This window comes from Larus michahellis, chromosome 1 (assembly GCF_964199755.1).
Source record: "Larus michahellis chromosome 1, bLarMic1.1, whole genome shotgun sequence".
In the NCBI taxonomy this organism is placed as follows: Eukaryota; Metazoa; Chordata; class Aves; order Charadriiformes; family Laridae; genus Larus; species Larus michahellis.
This window is the reverse complement of record NC_133896.1, coordinates 26537787-26550690: the sequence shown is the minus strand read 5'-3', so window position 1 is coordinate 26550690 and position 12904 is coordinate 26537787. Positions and strand designations below refer to the sequence as shown.

General features: G+C 39.5%; 1 long non-coding RNA gene across 1 annotated transcript in view; it reads right to left on the bottom strand.

Annotated features, from left to right (window-relative positions):
- LOC141748512 (uncharacterized) overlaps positions 1–11117 on the bottom strand; it is a 95877-nt gene extending 84760 nt beyond the window's left edge. The window contains exon 1 of the long non-coding RNA XR_012589013.1: positions 10974–11117. This is a non-coding gene — a long non-coding RNA (uncharacterized LOC141748512). The remainder of the gene's footprint in view (positions 1–10973) is intronic.
- Between the last annotated feature and the right edge of the window lie 1787 nt (positions 11118–12904).

Genomic DNA, 12904 nt, shown 5'->3' with positions numbered 1-12904 from the left:
AAGGAAACTGCTTACCAATTACTGTTGTGGGCAAAACAGATTTGACTTGGGAAAATATTTATTTTCAGTCAAAGTAGATACTTAATTACTGATGGAAGAAGTGGGAAACAAAAAGACAAACATTGAAACAAACCCTTTCCTTCCACCATTCCCAGGCTTAACTTCACTCCTTCACTCCAGACTCCCTTGTTTATCACCTCAGATTATACTCGGTCCCTTCAGCAAGGAAAAAAGTGGGGAAGGGAACCGTATGGTCGGTACTTAGCAGTTTCTCTCTGCTATTCCCTTCTTCTCTCACCTTTCCTCTGCTCCGGTGTGAGTTCTTCCATGGGCTGAAGTGCTTCAGGAAAACCTTCTCTAGTGGAGGTCCTCCATGGGTGGCAGGGAATACCTGCTCTGCCATGGAGCAACTGCTCCTCCCCCTCCTCTGACTTTGGCGTCCTTTATGATGTTTTGCACTGCTTTTGTTCCCTCGTCCTCTCTCTCTTCAAATACATTTTCCCTAAGATGCCATTATCTTGTCTGAGAGTCTCAGCCGTGCCCCGGGGTCGGTGGCTTGGAGCCGGCTGGTACTGACTGTGTCCGGCTCGGGGCAACCCTGGCCAACCACTCCTCACGGAGGCCTCCCCACATCCTCCCCCTGCTGCCAGCGCCTGGGCAGGGCCACCTGGCTCGAGCAGGTAGACAACCTCCTCGTGAAGGTGCACCAAACCTCGTCCAGGGATTCTGGGAGATTAAAAAGTCAATAACCAATTATCTGCTTGATTCCTTTAAATACATATGAATAAAAGAAAATTGTTTGGAAACAGATTTACTGTATTTTATTTACAGATAAAATAGACTATATCTATATTGCCATGGACAATAAAAAATGAGTTTATTATGGCTGTGTGTAGCAACCCTTGACACACCCATTTAAAGCAGACAGTAGAAAAGTGTTGTTGTTCACTGAGAAAGTTCTTTCTCAATATGTAAAGAAAACACTCAAACGCTCACACATTTTTTGCAAAAATAACTCTTCAGATTTGTATAAAATCTGACATGTAACTAAGTTAACAAAATACTTTTTTTAAGAGAGAGGAGCTGAACAAAACACAGAAGATGGATATCAACTAGTATCTCCGGCTTAAATGCAATACTGGTTTGAAAAATGAGGTAATTAAGGTTTGTTTATGAACAATAACCTGTGATACAATGGGATCATGAACTGCTCAGATGAGCCAAAAAAGTAAATTGGGTACATGTATACAGTACATAAGACTATTAAGTTTTTGGACCAGGGAAGGATAATTATGTAGAAATTTATCCTGAGAAATCAGAATATGCTAATACTCTTAAGTGATAAAAGTAACATGAAAAATAACTGAAATCTGAATCAATTATGAAAAATTAATAAATACATTTTCAGCTTAGGCCTAGGTTTTGGATTTTCATCCACTGAGGAAGAGTGTGTTAAATACTTCGTAGTGAAATTTCTCTACTGGAATATTTAGTTTTCAGTCACATTTTCCCTAACAAAATGTTCTCAGTTTCTGAGGGTATTCAAAGAACAGAATCCCAGAAGTTTAATGGTTAGGCACTTTATGGAGTATGGAAAATCTATAATCAGGTCCCAGCACCACCTCATCCATAACTGGAACTGAACCTGTGACATCCCTTGTAAAGCCTAGTCACTAGGCTATTGATGATACTGCAGAGATGTCTGAGTCTTCTCTTCTTTGAAAAAACTTTCTGATGTAACATATTAACTTTTTTAATCTCAAGGAACTTAAAAGTACGATTTCATAATACAGAGATAATACAGAGATATATAAACAGAGATAAATAGGGACCTTGCCAACACTGGACTCTTCAATTGGTGAGCCTACATTACTGACTGATTAGAAATCTAGTAAGGAGGACTAGGGGCTGATTTGGCACAATCTGTTATGGTTTTATTATCATTCGTCCACACTGCATCTTTACTAGCAATGATTTTGATGCATGAACTGTCACTTAACTGTTGGAGGACCTTGGATCCACTGGGCATCTGAGTGATCTGCTTTCTGATTTCACCAAGAGGGAAACCACTTGGAGCACATCACTGGTGCCATTGAGCTAATGTTACAATGCTGCAACACAGACATAAAAAAAGCATGCAGCTGGAAAGAATGTCTCCGTCATCCTGAATCCTAAATCACTACATAGGTGCACCCAAAGCCATTACTAAAACGAGACAAAAATTTTGCCCATTTCAATTCTCTGTGGTCTAAAATATATGAACTACTGAGTTCAGGGTGTGGCAAAGAAGCTCATAGAAGCTGCAATTCTCGGAAGGCAGACTTTAAAGCATTGACGGGAACATACCTTGTTTAAAAATGACCTTTAAAAAAAAAAAAGGAAAAAAAATCCCTTCGGCTATCCTTGGTTTTCTCCTTTTTCCTATTTTGCCGCACATTTCAGATCTTTTTATCCTTTTCTTCTGCTTTTCACTTTTTTTGCTTTTAATTTCTTTTCTTCCAGTCAGTCATTTGTTCCTAAGTGTATTTGTGCTGATTTTTATTTCATGGGCACTTGTTGCCCACAACAAGCTCATCCTCTGTTACAGCAGGTTGTATTAAGTAATGTGAAGAACAAAAAACAGTGTGTGTGATGTCCACTCTGGAAAAAAAAAAAAAAAAAAAAAGAAAAATATTTGCAGAAAGGAAATAATTTAAGACCTGACACTGATTTATAATGGTAAAAATAAGGCCTTTAACCTTCAATGAAACAGAGGTAGTCAGAGCTCTAGTGCTGGTGTTACCATTGCAGCATTATTGAGTGGACCTCTGGATTTTATTCCCTCTCTCAACCAATTTTGGTAGTTTGTACAGTCTGAATTACTATAATACAAGGACTTTCAGTAATTCCAGTGGTTGGTTGTCCCTACAACCAGCTTGTTCTGCGTAGCCCACCTTCTATGCAGATGACGTACATCCAGGAAAAAAGTCAGTAGGGAACTATCATAATTTCCCTTAGAAAAACCATTTGATAAGGTGATGTGAAAAGCTACTTAAGAGCATTTTTATAGGTGGGAATTGGTCTACCAAATAGGCATCATAAAGGAAAATCTTGTTTAAGTAGGCTGTTGCCAACACTTTATTTCTCAGGGGTAATTTGAAGCGAGCCAAGACTGGCATTTCAAGACTGCCTCAGTGATTATGTTAACAAAGAATCCAGAAATCCTTGAAGGCCATATCTTTCTGAACCTGCCAAAAGCCCTTACCAATAGTTTGCAGAAGGAGACATAAAACACGTGGGATGGTTTTAAGAACTTCCCTTTGGAGAAGTTCTCCATTCTTCCAGACTGTTGAGACATCACCGCCTTTCTTCAAGCAGCTCTGTGAAGGTGTCTGGGTGTACCAAAAACCAATTTCATTTGAATAATACACTGTAATAATACACTATTCCTTGAGCTCTTGTTAGAGTGCTGCTTCTCTCAGGCTTCCAAATTGTTTGTGACATCCTTGAGATCTGAGTTTGCTTAGAGGACTCCATGCAGTGTCCACTCTTCTCAAATAATCTATTGTGATCATAGCATGGACAAATTAAAATGGCGTGAAGAATGATCAAACTGACCTGCAATATTTCAGTTGCGGTGTGATATATCATTAAGAATTTTCCTTCATCTACTGGGGAAAAAAATCAATCAGATGATACATATTGGTTTAACAACAATATATTTCAAAATAGTAGAAGCAGACTAGCAAATTATCTGACTTTTACTTTAATTTTATTAAATCTGTGCAACATAGAAAAAAATATCATGGAAAATTTAGCAAAATCTAATTTTTCATTAGCACAATTAAAAAAAACCCCAAACTATTGGCTTTCTTGATCAATAAAAAATCACTACAAGTCCAACTGACTTATGCAGCTGAAAAACAAGCTAAATGAAGGACTGTTTCTCTCCCTCCTTGCATTACAAAGGCACAGAAGGTCTTTAAGATGGGCTTGAAAGAAACAGATGATATGTTTTTGTTGGGTGCCAAGTAATATTCGGTTCCAAAAATTACTGGTCTAGAAAAATAAGGAACAAAATAAATTTTAACAGCTCTCTGTTAATGCAAATCCAGGGTTGAGGCACCATTATTTTAGCTACATTAAGTTATTTTCTTTGCCTTAGGGGACACCATGGTTAGCCGGGCAATGTAACCACAATTAATTGACTTATTAAAAAGAAAAACAGTTTAAAAACCAAGCAATAAGCAACATTATTTCATTACAATGTTTTCCTTATGTCTTCTTTTTGCAGGCAGCTTTTAAGAGGAATTTCAGCTTTGAGAACTGTTAGAGGAAAATGTATCATGTTGGATCCAACAGCCTGAGATCCACTCTGTGTCCCCAGGTCCAAACAGTGGTGAGGCTGAAGATGTGTTCCCAGCAGGTGCACACACACGGAACACCTATATATACGACATATACATACATACATATATACATGGTCGACCAAGGGTCAGACAGATATGCAGAGCACCCACACAAACACAGGGAGCACCAACAGCCTCATTCTGCTCCCCTCTTTATCTGGACAGGACAGAGGTCTGGTGCTGAGAAACATATATATATATGTGTGTGTCCAATGTGAATCTCTCCAGCAGCTCCATTTACTCAGTCTTCCCAGTAGCTGCTCCTGCATCCCAGTCCCTCCCAGACATATGGGCCCCCAACGCAGCTGCCCCACTCCAGTTGCTGGTACAGACAGTCACACAAAGACAGCTGGCCTAAATTAATTTATTAGTGCGACAGAAATCTTACATCAAGACTGGTGAACTCTGTTGATTGCAGGCAACCTTAAACAGTTTATACATAGGAAAAAGTAAGTGAAGGGCAAATATTTCTCCACTAAAAGTTACATACAATCTGACTTTTTAAATGTAATTGCAATAATAAACGCAAGTTCCAAACCAGAAAACCTCTGTTCAGCTGCCATCAGCTCCGAGCTCCCCACGTCAATACTCAGCATTGCCCTTTTCTGCACAGCACAACAATTTACCTCACACCTAAACCTGTTTAGAAATAGATCCACATAGCAGGGTTTCATGCCCCAGGTTTCTTGAGGGGAATGACCTGAGCACAAGTAGTACATGTAGATGCTAATTGCAGCCAGTGCTTTCCATAAAAATTATTTATATGGCGTCAACCTTTCATAGATGACTGTTGTTAGTTCATCTCCCCAAGAAACAGCAAATTCAGCTTTTCCTCTCAAGAAAGAAAATTCAAAGTCCAGTCCTGTCCTATGCCTTTGATAAAACATGATTTCTCCTTTGCAATACCATAAGGAAAGAAGTGAATTTAAAATTCACCAAGCCAGAGACAGTATTAGTTGGTAAAGTAGTTTGAATTTTTTCAAAGGGACAGTGAATCATGGATCCTAATTCCTACTTAGCCTTATTTGTGGATTTTATCCAGTGACTCGTTAACACCAAATATAAGGATCCTAGGGCTGGGAGTTGAAAGGTGGATTTTAGCTGCTCTAAAAGTCTTCACTATATATAGTTGTTAGTTCTCTGAATAAAAGAATATCTCACTTGCAAAGAGTGTTTTGAGACATAAGTCCACAGAGACATTTCAGAAAGCTCTTGATCCTACTATCTGTTTTTCTACATTTTCACCTGTACTGTACTGTACTGTACTCTAGCAGTCTATTTTCTAGTGATTACGGCAGTTGTTGACCGACTTGATATGTGTTGTACTACACTAAGCCTAACCAATCGCCCCTCACATCTGTGAAGCAAGATATAAGTCTCCACAACCATATGATTGTGTCTGATTTCCTATCTATTTCTCATGACTTCTTCTCAGGACTTTGTGATTAATAATCTATAACATGCACCTTTACCTTATCTTTCTTATTTTGAGCATAAGAATATTTTTATATTGTACTCCCTGATGTATTGGTCAAATTTTGTGTCTTTGAGTAGTAATATTTAGGTTTTGTTAATCTTTTCCCGACACTGTTAACATTTTCATTTATAGATAGCATTTTCAGAGCTGCACTGATTGCATCACGTACACATAAATGCTGGCACCTGTTTTGAAACAATGTTCTTCTACAAACTCTTTCTCGATAGTAATTTTGAGGAAAATAACAAAAGTTTTGCCATACTCGTCTCATTTCTGTAATGTCTGTCTTTGAATAAATCTTTTACTGTTTTTGAACTTCCCTCTCCCACCATCCGCTGTTATCAGGGAAGTAGTTTTGCATCAGGTTTTAAATGTAACTGTTCTGGGTGCTAGTTTATTTCCTTAATGGCAGTAAAGATGAAATAGAAACTGTATGTAATGACTTTGCAGTTTTCAACAGTAACATGAGAGGCAAAAATGTGGTCCCCATCTGTTAAAAGAAAAAAAAAGGAAAAGATCTGGGTATTTATAAACCCGTAGCTGAACTTCAATTCCTAGAAAAAAGTACTGGCATAAATAATCAGGCAGTTTGGTAAAATCCTACAAGAGGACAAGGCGATGAGTAAGAGTGCACGTGGATCTGCCTAAGTCAGGTAGTGTCAGACCAATCTTACTTGCTTTTATGACAGGGTAGCAGGCATTGTGAATATGGGAAGAACAGTGGATGTCAAATATCTTGGTGTTAGTAAGGCTTTTGACATCGTTTCACTTGACATTTCATAAACAAACTTAGGAGTCAGGGTTGAGTTTTCAGAAAGAACGGGTGCAAAGCTGATAGGAAAGCTGCATTCAGACAGTGGTTGTCAATGAGAATGGCAGGTTTCCACAGCAATCTAGTTTGATGCTCTACTTTTCAGTAATATTTTTCAATATTTAAGTTTCAGGTAACAAGAAATTAAGAGTGGCAGGCATGTTGCAGAACACTAGTAAGGCAGCAAGAGTGCTAGAGAATAGGCTGGAATCCAAACTATTTTTGAAAACAGTGGAGGTATGGTCTAAAAAAATATTGGATGCTGTTCAAATAAGGACAAGCACAAGATCATTTACAATTAATGAAGAACAAATCTGGGTATGCTGGTAGATCAGAATATGAAAAAAGAAAAAGACAAAAGACATCACAGACTGCATCCAGGAAAGGCATTTTCAGAAGAGACAAGTGAGAAAATATGTTTATGTAAAAAGCATTGCTCATATATACAGTACTGGTCACTCATGTTTGCAAAAGATTTATTCATACTGAAGTAGATTTGACACAATAATGCTTCTAGGAACATGTGGGGAACAGGATGCCTATTTTGAAGAAGAAAAATGGGTTTCCTTCTTTTGCCTGCAAAACAAAGGGTAAGAGAAGATATAACTGAGGAGATAAATCACTTTCCCACAACCTACATTACATACATAAACTTCAGGGAGAAAAAAAGCGCCCTATTTAAGGTAAAGGATGATGTTGACACAAGAACATGATGAATATAAACTGCCCATAAATTAAATTAGGCTGTAAATTATAACACTTCTAACCATCAGAGGAGTGACACTAGGGGCAGGGGACGGAGGGGGAATTCAAACGTAATAAGCTGATTAAGCTCTATCTTGAAGATAGTTAAAGGAATCATGATGAAGCAGCTGCCTGCTTTAGCAGCTGGGGCTGGTCTTCATGCTTCAGGAGACCCCTTCTGGTTCCAAATGCTTCATTCTAAATCTAAATTTAAGTAAATACAGTGGCTGATATACTTCCTTCAGCAGTATGTACCTATACGCTCTTGGTAATAAAAATCTATATACTCTGCCACTACCTGGCACTTCCCTGGGAGTGCAGTCTGGATTCTGACGTGCCATAGGGGACAACATTCCCCACCTGCAGGGGACACCATCCCTTGGCACCTCACCACCGCCTCTGCACTGGCTTCAGCAATGTTGAGTAGCAGCTCTGGGCCCTCATCCACCCCCTCCCATGCCAACCCTCACGTTAATTGCCTTGCATTAGTTTGCACGTCCTGATGGCAGCACTATTGATCACTCATGCTCCCTGTGCATGAGTCAAATAGGAAGCCAGACACAAATCTTCTTGCCCTACCTGTGAGATTTCCTGCTCAGCAGGCAACTTCTCACACTATGTTTTGGATTCCCGTTAGAGCTGACTGGATCCACCTCCCGCTCCTTCCTCCCGTGCTGTGTGCCAAACCTGCCTGAGTGTGCCTTCCTAGGATTAAATTACACACCGCTGAGATCTGTGCTACGGCACTTAGACTGCTTTTGGTGAGGAGGATAGACAGACTAAAGGTGAGGAATTGTGGGTTGTGATATAGGAAGCTGCTTATTGGTAATGTGATCTGATCTTCTCAGTTAACGTCTCTACTGGGGAATTACCTGAACATTTGAGAGGGTTGGAACAAGTGCTGCTGTTGCAATTAAAGAAGAGTTCCTTCAGCGGTTTCTTCAGCTCAGAAATTTACACTCAAGATTGTTGCTTTTTTAAATTTCGAGGAGACTTGTGTAATGAATATTTTTTACATTTTCAGTCTCAAGAGACATTAGAGATGACACTTCTTTTGAAGTTTGAGAACAACTTTCTGGACTTTAATGGATAATTAATTTCTTAATTAATATCAAATTTTAATAAATATGGAACTTTAAGTTGCTACAGTAATGAAAATATTAACTCTCCTTGTTATACAAATATGCAAAACTTCTTACTAGACACATAACTTGTAAATGTAGCACCCAAAAATATATTTTTAATAATGTAAGAAGCAAATAAAATACAAACACATTGAACGTAACCAAAACAATTCAATGTACTCATGCTATCTTGAAAAACAGAGACATTGAAATAAGAAATTATTTTCAATAAAATATTCATGAAATCTTTTGCAGGAATTTAAATTAAGATAATACAAAGTGAAAGACTCTATTTATTGCTTCTAGGACTCCACTTAGCAATTGTCCATTCTTACATTCTATACTTCAAGCACTTCAAAGTTGCAACTGCAGATTTATCACTGTTCCATGCAAAGTTACTCCCAGTCATGGAAAAGTATATATATACACACACAGACAAAAATATATATTTAAAATCATGATATAAACAGAAACTTTAAACAAAACAGTTGCTCTGGACTGTATTTCTGAGGTTCTATAACTAGGAATTATTTTTCCTGACATTCTGAGATTCTGACATATTGACAGAAAAAGGAAGCCTCCAGAAATGTCTGCAATTAGGCTGACACTTTATATACTAAAGTAAGGAACTAAAATAATCATTAGAACTACCATAATCTTTGAGACGCATACATGTGTAGTGCATGAAGAGAGAGTGAGGGAAGTATCTCTTAAAACTGTCAGTAAAGACAAACCAAATGTTGCAATATGCAACACTGTAAAATGATGAATAAATAATTTGAGTTTCCATGTTTAAATTTACCCCCTACAGATATATTGAACAATGTCAACACATTCGAGGATTGGTTAGTCACTGGAACAGGCTCCCCAGGGAAATGGTCATGGCACCGAGCTTGTTAGAATTCAAGGAGCATCTGGACAATGCTCTTAGTCATAAGGTTTAGCTTTAGGTAGTTCTGCGAGAAGCAGAGAGTTGGACTCTGTGATCCTTATGGGTCCCTTCCAACTTGAGTTATTCTATGCATCTATGATTCAGTAACGAATTCTCAGGTTTTGCAGACAAGGAACGGAAATGATTTTTTAATCCTTGCTGTACACAAGGTGATCACATTTCCCTATCTATTCTTTAGAAAATATCTTATATGGCTTGGGACACCTGAGAACACTAGTAGTATTCATATGGCATAAACACAGTATGAATAATACCAGCCTTCTTGTTAAAACCACAGATAACTAAAGCTCCTATTATTAACTTGCCCTGTTTAATTAGTATACACTTTCTGTTATTTAGTTAATAGAAAACATTTGGGAACTGATTCTTTTCTCACATATGCTGGTATAAATCAAGAATTATTCTATTATATATAGCTTGTTAAACAAGTGTGAGAGGAGAGTAAAGCCCAAAATAGCATTAACAGTCCAGGGTGTAAATGTGAGAGACTGCACATTTTGAACAGGTGGTAGATTTTCAAAGACAGATGTTTTAAAAAAAAAAAAAAGTACTTTTAAAAATTATTTGATTCTCAAAAGGTTTATGCTCTTTCCTGGCTGGAATCCACTCGTATTGAAGCCTATGATAAATTTCCTGTTCATTTAACAGTGCTTTAAGGGTTTTTGCTAATCCTACTTGGAATGCACTGTTCTCAGATGTTAGTGTGAGGAGTTGGCTTATTCGTCAGCCTGACAGGGGGAAGCTGCTACAGCTCCATGCTCCCAGGTCCAGCTTCCCAATAGACACCCATGCACACAGGACATGCGCACATACACCGCTCATACACCGCTGACCACAAAGATTGACACAGAGAGAAAACACAGCACTCACGCACACATAAACAGCACGAATGAACTTATCCTGTTCTCCTTTCTGGCTAATCAGGATGAAAGGACGTTAGTGAAAAATGTACGCATACAACTTGCATCCCTCCAGCAGCTGAGCTCAGGCACCCAGGCTGCCCAGTAGCTGCCCTGGATCCCAGCCTCACCAGTTGCTGGCATCTGGACATAGGAGCCTCCGAGGCCACAGTCCCACTCTAGTCGCTGGTATGCTAGCCTGCATGCACAAACGGGCACACACACTATAAATCCCTCCAGTAACCATCCTTGCACACTCAGCTTGTTCAGTAGCTGGCCCTGGACACCCTGGTCCCCGAGCTCTCTCACGTGTAGACACATGCACACGTACACCGCATGCTCTACTAGCTGGTTCAGATCTATGAACCCTTCAGTAGCCCATCCCAGACTCCATGGTCTCTCCAGTACCTGTTATAGACCCCCTGGTCCCTCAGGTAGTCAACTCTCAGACTCCCTGGTCTCTCCAGATTCCAGCACAGACTTATGGCTGCTCTGATGCCCAGCTGCTGAGCCTTTTATCCTACTCACTGGCTAGTCCAGCTTGAGGCACGCCAATGGTTACAGACTGACATACACACCTGCACACCGTTAACGAACACATTCTGTGGTCTCTCCAGTTGCTGCCACCATAGACACGCAGGTCCCTGAGACCCCTGGTCCCACTCCAGCTGCTGCACTCAAATCCAGAGGCACACATGTGCACAGGACAGAGATTCCTGCACCTGGGAAAATAGTTAGAAATGGATTGTAATGAGAAGACAGGACAGACTATGGTGACCAGGTCTAGGGAATGGCCAGAACAACAGTGCTGGCCAGCCCACTATACTCATGACTGATCCTTTTTTTTCCCTTTTTCCGTTGTTTTCCCTTGCTTGTTCCTCACCAGCCCTCTTTGATCCCTCCCTTTCCTCACCCTTGATCCTCCCTCTGAACATCCCACAATAAATCTTGCACAATTGCAGAAGGCTCTTCCTGACATTCCTGACTCCCACATCCCCAAAGGCCATAATGACCTCCCATTGGTTGACTGAGGGGTCAGATTGATGGGTGCCATCCTGGGACCATGGGCTGAGACTCCCCTGGGATCGCCCAGGGAAGAGCCACGTCAGGGGTTCCGTTTGGTCTGATAAGGTCGTTGGGGTTCTCCCAACTGTCATTGTTTCCCTGAGCTCCTTTGGGTTCATGGAGATGAGCCCTTAATGATATAAAGTAACCGTTACATGCCCACCTCTAATCTCTGATATATACCCTTCAGTTTTGAACATGAAGAACTCCTTAAAGGATTCCTCAATGACAAATATTTCTCTTTAGAAAATCAAATTTTGAAAGAAATTGAAAGTTAAGGAAGATAGTACTATGAGGGACAATAATGGATGAGAAAGATATTGAAAAATAGTATTATGTCAGAAGCTACAAGCAAAATTCATGTCAGTATCCAAAAAGAAGAGGCACGCAGCTTGTACCAAAAAATAGTATTCCTAAATTAGCAGGTAAAAGATATTTAAGGTAGTGAATCTGTGAATAATGCAAATGTATCTGGAGGAAAGACAAGGGAGACTATAAAAACAAGTGAAGAGGATGTAGAAAAGAATAGTGGAAGGAAAGTGAGGGAAAAGGACAAAAATCAGCACACTTGGAAGATATTTCAAATAAATCAGTTAAAGACAGAATAAAAGAACACACAAGGCAAGTTAAAATTGTTAAAATGATGTATTCACATTGTACTGGAATCTGACAAGGAAATCAAAAAGAACTTTGATGCAGGAGGTACTAAAATAGATATATATTCAAATATAGATACATCAAAGCTCACTGTTTGTTTATGTTAAGGTACGACAGGATAACAAAAGTAATGATAACACTGCAGAGAGGAAGGATTAGTAGAACCAAACTAATGATTATTGAGTAGTTACCATAAGTGAGATTTCTTCCTGAGCAGAGAAAGAACGTAGAAGCTAAGTTCTAAAGTAATAATAAAAGTTCTAAAAAAACTACTCTAAAGTAATTAGAATTAAAGTCCTGTGGGGTAGATTCACTGGTCTGGTGCCTGTGAGGAGTAGGTACATGATGCTGAATGTGAGCAAACTTCATCTGAAGAACAATGAAGTCTTTAACAGCCACCATCATCCAGTCTTGAAGCCTTCATTGTGAATGGGTTGGACTTTATCAATAGAGAAGAGAGTTAAATCCCTTCTTCCACAGTTTCTGTCCCAAAAGATCAGTGTCACTGAGCACAAGTGTGACCGAAGGCAGTGCGATGTGGTGTGAGCCACCTGCTATGCCGAACCTGGGCCGTAGCAGACCAGGGACAAAGACACCTTGACCAAGAGACAGGGAGGCAGCAACGGGATTCACAAGGCTGCTGGCAACTTGTGGCAGGCTGTGACCTGTTAGCTGAACCAAACCAAACCTCATACAAATCCTGCTGTAAAAATAAACTGTTTCAGAAATTAAGCATACAGTTTAGAAAGATTCTTGCAACTGTGTGGGCTTCCTGGTGCTTGTCTTC